A 15,125-nucleotide genomic window follows, 5' to 3' on the forward strand; every position below is an offset into this window, starting at 1 on the left:
CAAGATAGCTCACCTGGACAATGTTCCTGTTTCTCGTATCTGTGAATCTGGCTTGGGTCCAGCACCCACCTCAATGGAGGAAGCTTTGATGCTGTGATATCTTCCCCTCTCTCCCTCTGTACATTTCTCTGTGTCTCTATAAAATAAACCAAAAGATAGAAGTCAAGATTTGAAACCTGGCACCACATAGGATCAACAAAGTACCAAAGGGAGCTTCACATGTGGTGAAATATCATAGTATTTCTATGTATCTGAAATGCAAATAATGAAAAAGTCAGACTTGAAGTGGTGGAATCATGCTTGCACCAAACCTAGATGCCACATAAAAATTTTATATATTTTACTCTAAAAATGTTGTACTTTTGGATAGGGGTAAATAGTATAATAGATATGCAAAGAGACTCTCATACCTGAGGCCTCAAAGTCCCAAGTTCAATTCTTAGCACCACGATAACTCAGAGCTGAGCAGTGCTCTGGTTTAAAAAAAAAGTTGTAATTTTAACTTTTAAAAATAATTATTTAGGGGGCCAGGTGATGGCAAACCCAGTTGGATGCACATATCACCATTAACCCCCACTCCCCACCTACATGGAGGATACTTCATGAGCAGTGAAGGAGGCCTTTCTCTCTCCTTCTCTATCTTCCCTACCCTCTCAATTTCTCTCTGTCCTGTCAAATGAAAATGGAAAGAGAAAAACTGAAAAAAATGGCAACAGGGAGTGGTGAATTCATTGTATCAGAACCAAGCCCCAGTGATCACTTTGGTGGTAATAAAAATAAAAGTAACTATTATTATTATATTTACTATAGGAGGAAGGGAAAGAGAGGAAGAGGTAGAGGAGATGGTGTACTAGAGCACGGACCTGGAATATGCCAGGGATAGTAACTAGGACTTCATGACTGCAAATCTGAATTGTACTGCTTAGCTACCTCTTGGAGAGTATCATTTTCCCTTTAAAGTCAAATACCTGCACTTATTTGGAGTTTGTGTAAGTGTATATTTGAGATCCAACATTTTCTACATGGATAGCCAGTTACCTCAATGCTTTCTACCCATCCCATATCAGCCAGACAGAAATGAAACAGGAAATCCAAGGAACTACAAATTTAAAGAGAGTCTCAGAGAAAGACTACAGAAAGCTCACTATGAGGACTCTCCAAGAATCTAAGGAAGGATTGAAAGAGCATTTTACTTTGGAATTAAAACACAAAAGAGAGGAACTCAGAACAGAGTTCACCAAGAATCTTCAAAGCTTGAATGAAAAAATTTAATCAGAACTCACTAAGCAGTTAGGAAGCATGAAAGAAAAATTTCAAGCAGAACTCCAGAGAGTAAAAGACACTCTAACTGCAATCCATGCCCAGGTATAAGTCTTAGGAAGTAGATTCACACAATCAGAGGAAATCATTTTCAGACTAGAAGATAAGGCTAGTTCACTCTTTCAATTCAAAGAAGAGGGAAAGGAATGGTTCAGAAAGACTGAAGCGACCCTCTGTGAAACTGCAGACTCCATCAAAAGATCTATATAAAAGTGGTAATTATATCTGAGGAGGAAGACAAGGCCAAAAGCCCAAAGTCCATTTTCAAAGCAATTTTAGCTGAGCACTTCCCTCACTTAGAAAACCCTCAGAACATTCACCAAATTTATAAATACAAAAATGCCAATGCAAAGGCACATTACTGTAAAAATATTAAAACTCAATGACAAGGGAAAAACTTACAAGCTGCTAGGGGAAGGAAAGAAGTTACATACAAAGGAAGAGCTATAAGACTTTCTTCATATTTCTCTTCACAAACCCTACAAGCAAGGAGAGAATAGAATGACATATTTAAAGTTCTAATGGACAGGATTAAAGCCATGAATTTTGTATCCTACAAAATTATCCTTCAAACATGAGAGATAAATGTTTCCTCAAGTATTCAAAAACTAAAGGAATTTGCCACCATCAACTCCACCTTATAAGAACTACTAAACTGAGTTCCACAAGAAAGGAGGAAGCAGAGAAATACATGTTCCAAGTGGGGGGAACAGAAATAGACTAGAACTATGAACGCATTAAAAACAAGAAATAACAAGCAAATTGTGGAGGGAATTAAAGGACTTAGAAGTTCTATAAAACATTTCTTAATGAATATAAACTTTAAAAAGACTTCTAGATGCACAATGCTAGTTATTACACTTATGTTAACCACAAAACAAAGCAAGGAACAGAGACTTTAGACTGTGGAAAACTATAGTGGTCACCAAGGGGTATGGGGAGCAGGCATAGACTTTCAGTAACATGTCAGGGGGGAAATAGATGTAATACACCAAGTTCTCTAACTGCTAGCCCATAGCTCCAAGTGCAAACATTTGTTTTAGCCTAAGTAATCAATACCTCAGATATGTAAGATAATCAAACTCTAAAACTGGGCTTATACTATTCAAGGAGCTCTAAAATATATGTTCATATGTAGTTTTTTAAAAATCTAAATAAACTACAACTTTAGGCCAGACACATCAGGACCATTTGGCCCTGTCAGTATCTAAAATATGAAGATCTTCATATAAAACTAAAGGCCACAAAGCAGAGTAAGATCTAGTATATTAATATAGGAGACAACCATTGAGTTAGCATAAAAAACAAGTCCCCAACTAACCTGGTTTTAATAACAATTGATTATTCCTATTCTAAGCTCTTTTTAAGACTCTAAGAAACCCCTTGCATTCTCTTTGGGGTCCTCATTTCTCCTAGTCCTGGAACCTCTACACTATGCCCATATTTCTTGATATTTCTTTTCTCTGATTCCTTACTGCCATATGACCTATGGTGACCTCAAACAAATCACTACTAGTACTGCCATCCCACATTATGCCACTACTGAATTCTTATAGTGGACTACATTCAGAGATGTCAACAATCACAACTCTTCAAACCTGGTGAGATCTTTCCTAACACATGTAACTACTTGCATCCACTTTAGACAGCACACCATCTAACAAAGTTACAGACAGTAGGTAACGGATACATACTAGTTATGGGTACTGGATACAGCTGTACATGTAGCCATAATCTAGGGGCAATTATATAACTCAGAGTAATAGTATTCAATAGTCCTTGTTGATTAGACTTAGACCTAATAAACTTGGAATCCTAGTCGTAGTGCCTAAAGAAAGCACCATAAATTTTCTGATCTATTAGACTTAGACCAAATTAGCTTAACAAACTAATAGAAAGGCCCAAAAAAGACAGAGCCTAAAAACTTATTTCTGGTTGGTCTCCATAAATGACATTCAATGCTTAACCAACTTGGAGAAAGTCTAAGATCATAAGACAAAGAGAGGACTACGAAAGTAGGATAAGAGCAAAAGAAAGGCTCACTTAATAATGGCCCTTTTTGTCAATATCACACCACCTCACCATCTGGGGCCCTAGTCAGGGGATCTTTGGATTCTCACACAAATATGATGGGTCTAGAACTCTAGTATATCCCTCTCTGCACCACCACTGGTCACTACTATCAGGAGCATTATCTCAAGCCTTCTTGCTGGCACTTTCAGGACTTTGCAGTCACCACAGAGCAGCTATGGTAGGAAATGCCCCAGTCTCCTAATGGAGGCTGGATTCTCTCACCCTGCTACTTGAAGAAGATTGGTCCTGAAATGAGTGCAGCCTGCAATGTTCCCAGTTGTGACCATGAGCTGCAAGCTCAGACCAAAAGGGACTTAAAGATTACACAGGCTCTGGTGATATATATATATATCCTGGATCAGGTAGATGGAGGTAAATAATTCTATCCATAGAATTTTATCAAGAATGGGAGCTACTTTATTCCCTAATTCAACTCTTTAGTCCTTTTCTCTACTCTGACACCATTTTCTCAGACAATGGTTTTATCCAACGTCATACTAGATATACAACTCAAGCAAAAACTGCCATAGTTGTGAGCCCCTAGAAACATGCCTAAAGTGGATTTCCTAGCTTTCTTCCACCCTAACAGCTTCATTCTCAGTTGCCATGTACCTACTTTTTGGTTCCTGTTCATTAACCATTTTGTCTCACCTTATATCCTGCCATCTTCCAGACCTTATTCCACCCTGACTTGTCTGGGCAGACGACGTCATCAATGTGTCCTGGAACTTCACCTCTCCAAAACCCTACCTCATTGGGGAAAGACAGAAACGAGCTGGAGGTATAGATCCACCTGCCAATACCCAATTACAGTGAAGAAGCAATTACAGAAGCCAGAAATCCTACCTTATGCACCCCCAAAACAACTTTGATACATGCTCCCAGTGAGGTAGAAATGATAGAAGGAAGAGGGTTAAGAGGTTTCTGAACTCCAGCTCCATCATGTCCCAGAAAGAGAGAATGAAATGGAGAGAAATATTTGGATGTAGTAATAGGGTGATGTGTGGCTTGGAGGGGAAGAGAGGACTGGACCTGGAACAAATAAATAAAAATAAAGGGACAAATATATACAAATGTAGACAGATAATTGTAGAGATGACAGCCCATATCTGCAACTTCGAGAGAACCATGGTGGTTTTCAATGAAGGGACTTGGGTTTCAGATCTCTGGTGGTGGGAACAGTGTGAAATTATACCCCTGTTGACATGTAATTTTGTAAATTAATATACAGTAGCTAACAAAAATAATTTAAAAAAAGAAATTAGCAGCCTAACAGTACTGACCCTCCCTGTCTGTGTCCATAGCAGTTTCTCTATTTAGGTTTTCTTCAATGTCTTTTATACATTTTTATCTCTCTCTCCATTCTTCTTCTAGCATTTGCCCTTCTTCCGTAGCCAGTCAACAGCATCAGGTTGAGCCTGATGTAAAGTTTAGAGACCTCCTTTGAATCTGGAGAGGTGGCAGTCGTTGACTATGTGGGTCATAGTCTGTCTGTAGCCGCAGGGGCAGTTCGGGTCGTCTCTGGCTCCCCATCGATGGAACATAGCGGTGTACCGGCCATGGCCTGTTCAATAGTGATTGAGGAGGGCCCAATCATAACGTGCTAGGTCAAAGTCGGGTTGATGCTTCCAGGGATCTGTGATGAGGTGTTTGTTCTTTACCTCAGCTGACTGCCAACTCTGTTTCCAAGAGTCTGGAACAGAGAAGTTCAGTGTAGGCATAGGGGACCAGATTGGGTGACGAGACGTCAAGGTTGGACAGGGTGGGCAAAGATATCCGCATATATTGGCAGGTCCGGTTGAGCGTAGACGTGGGAAATGAACTTAGATGATGCCGCATCCTGACGAATATCTGGCGGGGCGATGTTGCTAAGAACTGGCAGCCATGGAACCGGGGTGGAACGTATGGTTCCAGAAATTATCCTCATGGAGGAATATAATTTGGAATCGACCAAGTGGACATGGGGGCTACGGAACCATACTGGGGCGCAGTATTCTGCAGTGGAATAGCATAATGCCAGAGATGATGATCGTAGTGTAGAAGCGCTCACGCCCCATGAGGAGCTGGCCAGTCTTGCAATGATGTTATTCCTTGCGCCCACCTTTGCTGCAAATTTTATGAGATTTTCGTGAAATGACAGAGTGCGATCGAGAGTAATGCCAAGATAGACTGGCTGGACTTCATGCCGGAATCGTATCGCCAAGCTGCACATTAAGCTCACGCAAGGCCGAGGCATGGTATAGATGGAAAACAGATGATACCGTTTTTGCAGTGCTAGGGATTAGTCGCCATTTTTGACAGTAATCAGATATCAGAGACATGTCTTTAGTGAGTGTTTCCTCGAGGATGTCGAACTTTGATGCCTGAGTTGCACAGCAGATGTCATCGGCGTAGATGAACTTCCTTGAAGAAGTTTCTGGGAGGTCATTGATGTAAATATTAAATAGCATAGGAGCCAGAACAGAGCCCTGGGGAAGGCCACTTGAGACAAGTCTCCATCTGCTAGACTTGTCACCCAGATGCACCTGGAATCTTCTGTTTTGGAGAAGAAACGATATAGTGTTGGCCACCCATGGAGGCAGGCATCTTGAGATCTTGACTAGGAGACCACGGTGCCAGACCATGTCATAGGCTGCTGTGAGATCAACAAAGACAGTACCCGTCTTTAAATTCTTCTGGAATCCATTTTCAATGTAAGTTGACAGGGCCAGGGCTTTTTCACAGGTAGATCTTCCTTGGTGGAAACCAGCTTGGGCGGGTGATAGGAATTTCTCTGTAAGATGAGAAATACATGACAGAAGCAGCCTATCAAGGAGTTTGTAACACATGGAGAGGAGAGAAATTGGTCTATAGCTGGCGGCCAGTGTTGGGTCTTTCTTTGGTTTCAAAACCGCTATAATCTTTGCACGACGCCAAGCTTTGGGCATAGACTCAGATTCCAAGATGTGGGACAGGAATGAAGCGAGCCACTTCTTTGCCGCGGGACCCAGGTTAAGAATGAGTTCTGGTGTTGTATGCTTTATATTGGGTTGTTCTAGTTCTCCCCCCCCCCAAGAGAATTGGATCAGTCCAATTAGTTTCATGGGCCCGCTTGGCCCTGCCCCTAGGAACCCTGCCAGAGTTCCAGAGTTACAGAGTTAGAGGGTTTCAGAGTTCCAGAGTTCAAGAGTTCAGGAGTTAGAGGGTTCCTGAGTTCCAGAGTAAGAGAGTGTGCTTGCGCCGCTGCAAAGAGACAGCAGAGTTCTGTTTGGTGATTAGTTTGGTTTAGTTTATTAATCGTTGTTCCTGAATAAAGAAATACAGCTTCTCTGACCAGCCGTATGTCTCTGGTCGTCTCTGTTACCCGCCCGTGAAGCTAGCCCGGCCAGCTGAAGCCTCCGAATTTTAACAACAAATGGCGCCCACGTGGACCTTACCTGCGCATCTCTCAGATAAGTAAAGACAATTTGGCTACCTATGTACTATGGCCTTCTCTTCTGCTTGTGAAGAGATCTCCAAAGGCCTCTGCTCTTTCTTCACGAGATTGTTTTGCTGTTTCTGGAACATTTATCTCTGGACCACTCTGTGGTTTCCACACGCTCGGGCACACTCAAAACAGCCAGAGGAGTCGGGAAGAGTCAGCGGGCAGGAGGCGAGGCGCGGAGCTGCTGTTTCCACCTGGTTAAACAGCCAGCCAGCCGGCTGCGCCCAGACAACCCCGCACACTGCGCCCGCAGCCCTGCAGCCCCACAGCCTGCAGGAGGCTGATGCCAGCACGCAGGAGCCCAATGCCACCACTCAGGAGCCCAATGCCAACACGCTGGAGCCCGATGACACCACACAGGAGCCCGACGCCAGCACGCAGGAGCCCGATGCCACCACGCAGGAGCCCGATGCCACCACACAGGAGCCCCATGCCAACACGCTGGAGCCCGACGCCAACACGCAGGAGCCCGACGCCAGCACGCAGGAGCCCGATGCCACCACGCAGGAGCCCGATGCCACCACACAGGAGCCCCATGCCAACACGCTGGAGCCCGACGCCAACACGCAGGAGCCCGATGCCAACACGCTGGAGCCCGATGCCACCATGCAGGAGCCCAATGCCAGCATGCTGGAGCCCGATGCCACCACGCAGGAGCCCGATGACACCACACAGGAGCCCGACGCCAGCACACAGGAGCCTGATGCCACCACGCAGGAGCCCGATGCCACCACACAGGAGCCCCATGCCAACACGCTGGAGCCCGACGCCAACACGCAGGAGCCCGATGCCACCATGCAGGAGCCCAATGCCAGCATGCAGGCCAGCCCACAGGAACCGGCTCTCCACCGCGTGGCGCAGGGCACTGGACGCGTGATCCCTCCACGCTGCTCAGCCACTGCGAGCAGAGCAGCAGACATGGCAGGGCCATGGGGCAGGGCCGCAGCGGCCTACCATGGCCGCCACCCCTGGGCACCTAGGCCCACGCCTTCTACAAAGCTGGCCTGCCTGCCCTCATGCTATGTATTCTGGAATGATCCCGGACCTCCCAGACCCCCGGGCTCCCTGCCGAAACTGGGCACACGAGATCTCCAGCCACCGGTCCGGTCTGAAGGCAGACAAGCTGGAGTACGCAGATATTTGTGCAGAGATCGCAACCTGCAATTCCTAGAAGTGAAGCTGCGCGAGAAGCCACCTCCGGATGGTGAACCCCCCCAACAACTAAGACACTACAGATTTAAATTCGTGTTTAAAATGACATGTCTTCGTAACAAAGGTTTCTCTCCTTGTGTATTAATGACCATGTTTATGTGTATGTTTAAAGTTTGGTAAACAATAACTTTAAGGCTAAATTCTTACTAGACAAAGTTAAATGAAAAAGGTTTTCAACGTAATTCTCATAAAGATAAAATTAACTTACATTTAAAGTCTGAGGTAAAAATTAGTTAACAATCAGTATATTTTAACTAAGTTGGTCTAAACAAAAGGTTGAATAGACTTGTTGATATGTAAAACTCTCCATTACCTTCTCTATTAGAAATGGTAGATCGCACAATGGCTATGCTAATTATTCTCATGCCTGAGGTTTCCTTTCCTGAGTACAAAGCGACTCCATCTTGAATGGGTGTAACAAAAGGTTAAAAGACGTTGTTGATATATAAAAGTCTCAAATTTCTTCTCTATTAGAAATATGCTAATAACAAGTTTTTTTTCATAGTAAGTAAATTGCAGCCAGCTGCCTTTGGTACTCTAGGCCGTTCCCCGCCCCCATGCAAATGTCCGTCGAGACAAGTATGCCCCTAAGAGGCAAGAAATGTTTTTTTTAAGCTGATAAAGTTTTCCCCACAGAGGCAAAAATGGCCCCCTCAGGCCTTCCCTTGGCAGCACACTGGTTCTTGTTACTTGCTTACATGTTTCTCCATGTTTGTGCCAGTTTCTTTTTTTAAAAATGCCTGTACGATATAGGTTTCTGTTCACCTCACACCCTTGATACTGTAGTCATTTAGTTAAAAAGAAAAGGGGGAATTGTTGTATGCTTTACATTGGGTTGTTCTAGTTCTCCCCCCCCCAAGAGAATTGGATCAGTCCAGTTAGTTTCGCGGGCCCGTTTGGCCCTGCCCCTGGGAACCCCGAGAGAGGGTTTCAGAGTTCCTGAGTTCCAGAGTAAGAGAAAGTGCTTGTGCCGCCGCAAAGAGACAGCAGAGTTCTGTTTGGTGATTAGTTTGGTTTAGTTTATGAATCGTTGCTGAATAAAGAAATACAGCTTCCCTGCCCAGCCGTACGTCTCTGGTCGTCTCTGTTACCCGCCCGTGAAGCTAGACTGGCCAGCTGGAGCCTCCGAATTTTAACATCTGGGGTGATGTTATCATAGCCAGCAGCTGTTCCCGGTTTAACCCTCTTCAAAGCGTCTTCCAGTTCAGACAGTGTAAAGGGAGAGAGTTTTGGAGATGGACAAGATAAACGGAAGTGGGATGACCACTCATGGGAAATTTCTCTTTTCTAGACTGGGTCGATCTTAGCATGTCCAACTTGAGTTAGGTGACTGGCCACTGAGTTTGGAGATACGGGAGGATGGGAGACAGGAGACGGTTGGCTACCGGCACCCAGACTATGAAGAAGCTTCCAGGCCTTCCTTGAGTGGGTGAAATTCAGACTTTCCATGAGTTGTTGCCAGCGGGCTTGGTGTGCTGCATCCAGGGAGGCAATGAGATGGTCAGCCACATCTGGGTCGCCCGACTCATCATACTGCTTTAGTAGTATGATGAGTCATGTCTACATGACTTCATTCATTCTATTTTTTAATTAGATATATTTTACTTAAATTACTTAACTAGTTATCATCTAATTTTATTCTAATAGAAGAATTTAATCTACAATCCCCTCTAGGTATAATATCTTACTCAATTTTTTTTTAATTTTTTGACAGTTTCTTTCATGTTGGGACACAAATATAATTAGCATATGGCTGGTATCAGGCTGACAGATTTACATAAACCCACAAGGGATTGTGGGTGTATTGGAAGTGAATTAAGCACCAGCCTATTGTAACTAGCTCTCTTTTTCTGCAAGTTCTTGGTGCCTGATCTCTTCTCCAGACTTCTGATCCTCCCAGAGCCTGAACAAGTGGACTCATGGCCCCTCAGCCCCAACTCATAATGACTAGCCAATATCTCTGCCCCATTGTCTATTTTGCTTTGCTTAAATAATACCATACCATACAGCTATACCATGTTGTAATAAAGTCCCCATTTGTTTAAACCCTTAGCCTCAGCAGCCCAAAGTTTTTATTTTTTAATTACTATTTTCAAATGTGTAATCATTTTATAATAAAATAAAACCACATAAGCAAGTGTTTAGCTAGTGAAACAGTATTAAAGCCAACATCTCCTTTAGAAAGATAAAATAAGGAGTCTAGGTGGTGGTGCACTGCTTAAGCACACACAGTACTATGCACAAGGACTGGGGTTTGAGCTCCAACTCACCACCTGCAACACAGCACTTCACAAGTGGTGAAGCAGGTTTTCAGGTGCCTGTCTCTCTCCCTCTATCTCCACTTCCCCTCTCCATTTCTATCTGTCCTATGGAATAAAATGGAGAGGGAAAAAGAAAAAGTGGCCACCAGGAGCAGTGGATTTGTAGTGCTGGCACCAAGCACTGGAGGCAAAAAAGATAGAGAGAAAGAAAAGAAAGAAGGAAGGAAGAAAGTGACAAAATAGATATAATAAGTTAGGGGAAAGCAAAGTTTTAAAGTTCTTTAAAAGAACGTTAAAACTCTGGGGATAAAGTGGTAGCTACCATAAAGTTACTCCCCTGATCAACTAGATAAGGCAATGAAAAATAGCCTGAAACCACATAATATTACAATAGGGACTGAAGAAACTCATTTAGATAGAATTAGGTGCTGAAGTGAGTGGCCACTGGGCACAAAAAGGAAGAAGAAGAGATTCTCTGAACAAAAGCCATTCCTGCCAGCGGTTGGCACCAACTAAGTAGTTACACAGCACATGGCAGGCTGAAAAACACTGGAGAATTTCTGGGTGCTTAATCTGTGGCCTCAGGGGCATCAGGATATTGAAATGCTCTCAAGGATTCAGCAGTATGTTAGGGAAAAACTGGCTGAGAACTAAAGCCATACATTCTGCTCAAACTAATGCAGTAGCCTTAAAATAAATCCAGTGTGTCCTTTACTCACTCAGAAGAGAACAGCTTCCCTGTACTATTAATTTCCAGTGACCAGAGTACAAACTGAAATGTGATAGCAAGACTCTATTTTGTCATCATAGGCAATAAATTGGCCCACGACAGTCTTCTCTCCACCACCATTTCATCCATAACTAAAGCACCATCTTCTGGCTCAACAACAAAAGTCATGCTAAATCCACAAGCTTAGAAGCAATCAGTGATGGCTGAGCTTACAAACCATCAGACAGACATGGATCTGGAAAAAAAAAATTACAAGGAATTCAGAAAACTCATTAAATCAATTCAAGCAACCAAATTTAGCACAAAGACACAAATGTAAGATCCCAGAGATCATTTCACCAAAGAATTCAAAATACACACCAAAAAAATTCCAAACAGAGCTATAGGGTGTGAAGAACACTTTGATGGCAGTCCATGCTCAATTAGAAGGCCTAGGAAGTGGACTAAATTAGGCTGAAGAAAGAATATCAGGATTAAAGTATACAAGCACCACATTCTATGAATTTAGAGCTTTCAGAGAGGAAAGGTTTAGGAAAAATGAAGTAATTCTCCATGAAGTAGTAGACTCTATCAGAAAGATGAATGTGAGAGTTATTAGGATTCCTGAAGGAGAGAGGAGGAGGAGAGATTATATTAAAAGAAATCATAGCAGAAAATTTTCTACACCTGGGCAACATTTAAAACCTAGATGTCCAGGAATCTGAACCCAAGTTCTTAAATCCAAAACAACCCACACCAAGACAATTTAGAGTAAGTAGACTTAAATAATGTCCAGATCTCATTATTATGTCATATGCTAATGTTTAAGTGACATCTGCTAATTACACCCACATGCCCCCACCTTCCTATTAGTTTACTCACTTTAACAATTAACAGTTATAATGGATCATAGTATTACCAATATTTGAACAATTGATTCAGGATAATCTGTATCTTCCAGCCAATACTGATATATATATATATATATCCTATGTCTGATTCCGCTTAATTTACTCTTGAAAGCACCCACAAAATTATAGTGTTCTACCACTGATTTCTTCATTTTTACCCTCCACTCTCTTCTCCAGTTCTTTCCCATTTTTGTCACTGGAACTATCTTATAAAGACTCAGTAGTCTTGGGGCGTCGGGCACTAGCACAGCAGGTTTAGCACATATGGTGCAAAGTGCAAGGACCAGCGTAAGGATCTCAGCTCAAACCTCAGACTTCCCACCTTCAGGGGGGTCTCTTCACAGGTGGTGAAGCAGTTTTGCAGGTGTCTCTTTTTCTCTCCCCCCTCTGTCTTCCTCTCCTCTCTGGATTTTGCTGTGTCCTATCCAACAGCAATGATAGCAATGACAACAACAAAAACAATAAAAAGAAGACTCAGTAGTCTTTTGTTTTTATTTTATTTTCAAAAACACTCGCTGGTATCTTTTTCATAACAGATGTTCTATCTGTTTTTATCTAAATAATAATAAAGAAGGATGAACAATAAGACCATTTTCAGGAAATCTCAGAATGCTCTACCCTGATTCCTAAAGGAATATTTTCCCATTTTCTGGTTTGTGCAATCTTCAGTTTTACATCAGTGAGAGAGACATCAAGGAACTGCAAAGTCATTTTTCCCAGGTGTTCTGTTTAAATGTTCCCAGAGGAAATAAGAGCTCTCATAACTGGCTTCCTAAATATGCTGAGGAATTCTGAATAGTTGGGACTAGACTTAAGTGTAGCAACCATTTCTTACTGGTCTCCTATGACAATGTATACCAGCTGATAAGAGAAAAGATCAATTTAACTTACCACAACAAATCAATAGTCTCAAGAAAAACGTAGCACCACCTTGCTTCCCTATGGCTTCTGTCCTTGACCCACTTCTGTCAATATTGAGCCCCAGTGTCCAGAGTCTTCTATATCTAAGGGTAGGTGTCTTCTCAGTGATAATTTCTTGCCCTTACTTCTATTGTCCATGTTATTGAACTGTTTCATAAAGGCAAAGTTTCTTGTGAAATTGCTGGTTTATAGGACAAGGTCAGAAGAAGCTCTTGAAGACTAACAATTCTGGATCATGGTGTGGGTTAGGATTTCTTTTACTGACAATTGTATTCAATCAGTTCCTTTTCAACCTTCTAAGGCAGGCTAAAATTTTCTCTTGTGCATTTCCTGATGTTTCTATTTAGTGAATGGGTGGGCATATTGCCTCTAGATCAGAGTCACAAACTTTTTATCAATCCACCTAGGCAGGTGGCATTGCAAGCACCTAGAAATCTCACACTAATTAATACTATATTCCAAGTACATACATCTGAAGAAACTCACACAAATTATTAACAAAATGAACTTTCCTTTCCTAACTGAATAACTCTGGAAGTAGCTGAACACGGGAATTCTCAAAATTGTAGTTTCAGTTATAGTACTCTGAAAATTTTGTAGTTCAGAAAATTTACAATGGGACAATGGACATGTGCTAGTTTTAGGGCACATCTATGGTAGTGGACCAGAAGACTCTGTCATTGAACTTGCTTATTCAAACATGCTAGTGACACAAAGTTAGGAGTAGTCACTAATATGTGGATTGATAAATTAAAAATTACTGAACAGACAATGATATGAAAGAAACAAAATATTTTCAATAATGACAAATTTTTCCTGCATTTATATTAAAATATTTTGATTTCTTAACATAATAATCTAATGCAGAAAAATCTAACTTGCTAGTAATTCCTATGAAATAGCTTGAGGTTTTAATTTGTTAAACAGTAAGTATTAAATAAACATGCAATTTGATTTTAAAAAATACTATCAGCCTAAATTCAAGCCAAAGGGCAATATATATATATTCAAGGTGACATTCCCTTATAACACTGTATCATGACCAAAGATTTATAGTTCAATAAATGTAGATATCATACCATAACCTCTCCCCACTCCTCCAGCTTCTCAGCCCCCACTCCTCTGGTAATCATCATTCTGTTTTTAGAATCTAAGGGCTGTTGTTATTATTAATTTGTTTTGTTTCATATTTCACATACAGTTAAAGTTATATTATAAAATATTTGTCTTTTTATAACTTATTTCACCTAATATAATACCCTCAAGTTTCATTCATGTTGTCCCAGATGGCAAGATTTTGTTTTTATAGTTGATTAATATTTCACTGTGTATATGTACCGCATCTATTTTTTATCAGATTATTTCCAACTTTTGGCTATTGTAAATAGTGCTGCAATAAACATGAGTGTGAAAAATATTTTTTAATTTATTTTATAGCCTTTGGATAAATATCTATAAATATAATTACTGGATCATGTAGTAGTTCAATTGTAATTTATGAGTCACTTCCATATTGTTTTTCATAGTTGCTGCATCATTTTACATTCATTTTACATTCTCACCAAAGGTACACTAGGGTTCCTTTCTCTCCACACCTTAACACTTGTTGTTTTTTGTCTTATTGGTAACCCTCTGAGAGTATGGACCCAAGGTCATTGTGAGATGCAGAAAGTGAAAGGTCTGGCTTCTGTAATTGCTTCCCCTTTGAACATGGGCATTGACAGGTCAATCCATACTCCAAGCATGTCTTTATCTTTCCCTAGTGGAGTGGGGTTCTGGGAAATCAGAGCTCCAGGACACATTGGTGAGGTTGTCTCTCCAGGGAAATCTGGTTGGCATCATGTTAGCATCTAGAACCTGGTGGCTGAGTAATGAGGGTGAAGGGTTGACGTTCCACACCTGATGTCTCTGGACACAGTCTGAAGTGAAGCATGCTGAGCTGGTACTCATTGCATTGATTAGGTTGGGATCAGCGGATGCAATATTATTTGGTATGAATTGAGAAAAGCATGCAAGAAAGGGAGCCCCACTCTAGAGGTTCCAGGACTGGAGTAAATATAGGCTCTCTAGAGGAAGCAGGAGGTTCCTGCTGTCTTAGGGTTCAAAAATTTGTGTGGAATTTAAAAAAAAAAAAAGCCCACAATAGCAAAAAAGAAGCACTCTGAAAGAAAAAGAAGAAAAATTGAAGCATCACAATACTCAAATTTAGGTTATACTAGAAAGCAGTAGTAGTTAAAACAACATAGTATTGGAAC

This window comes from Erinaceus europaeus, chromosome 11, assembly GCF_950295315.1.
Source record: "Erinaceus europaeus chromosome 11, mEriEur2.1, whole genome shotgun sequence".
Lineage (NCBI taxonomy): Eukaryota > Metazoa > Chordata > Mammalia > Eulipotyphla > Erinaceidae > Erinaceus > Erinaceus europaeus.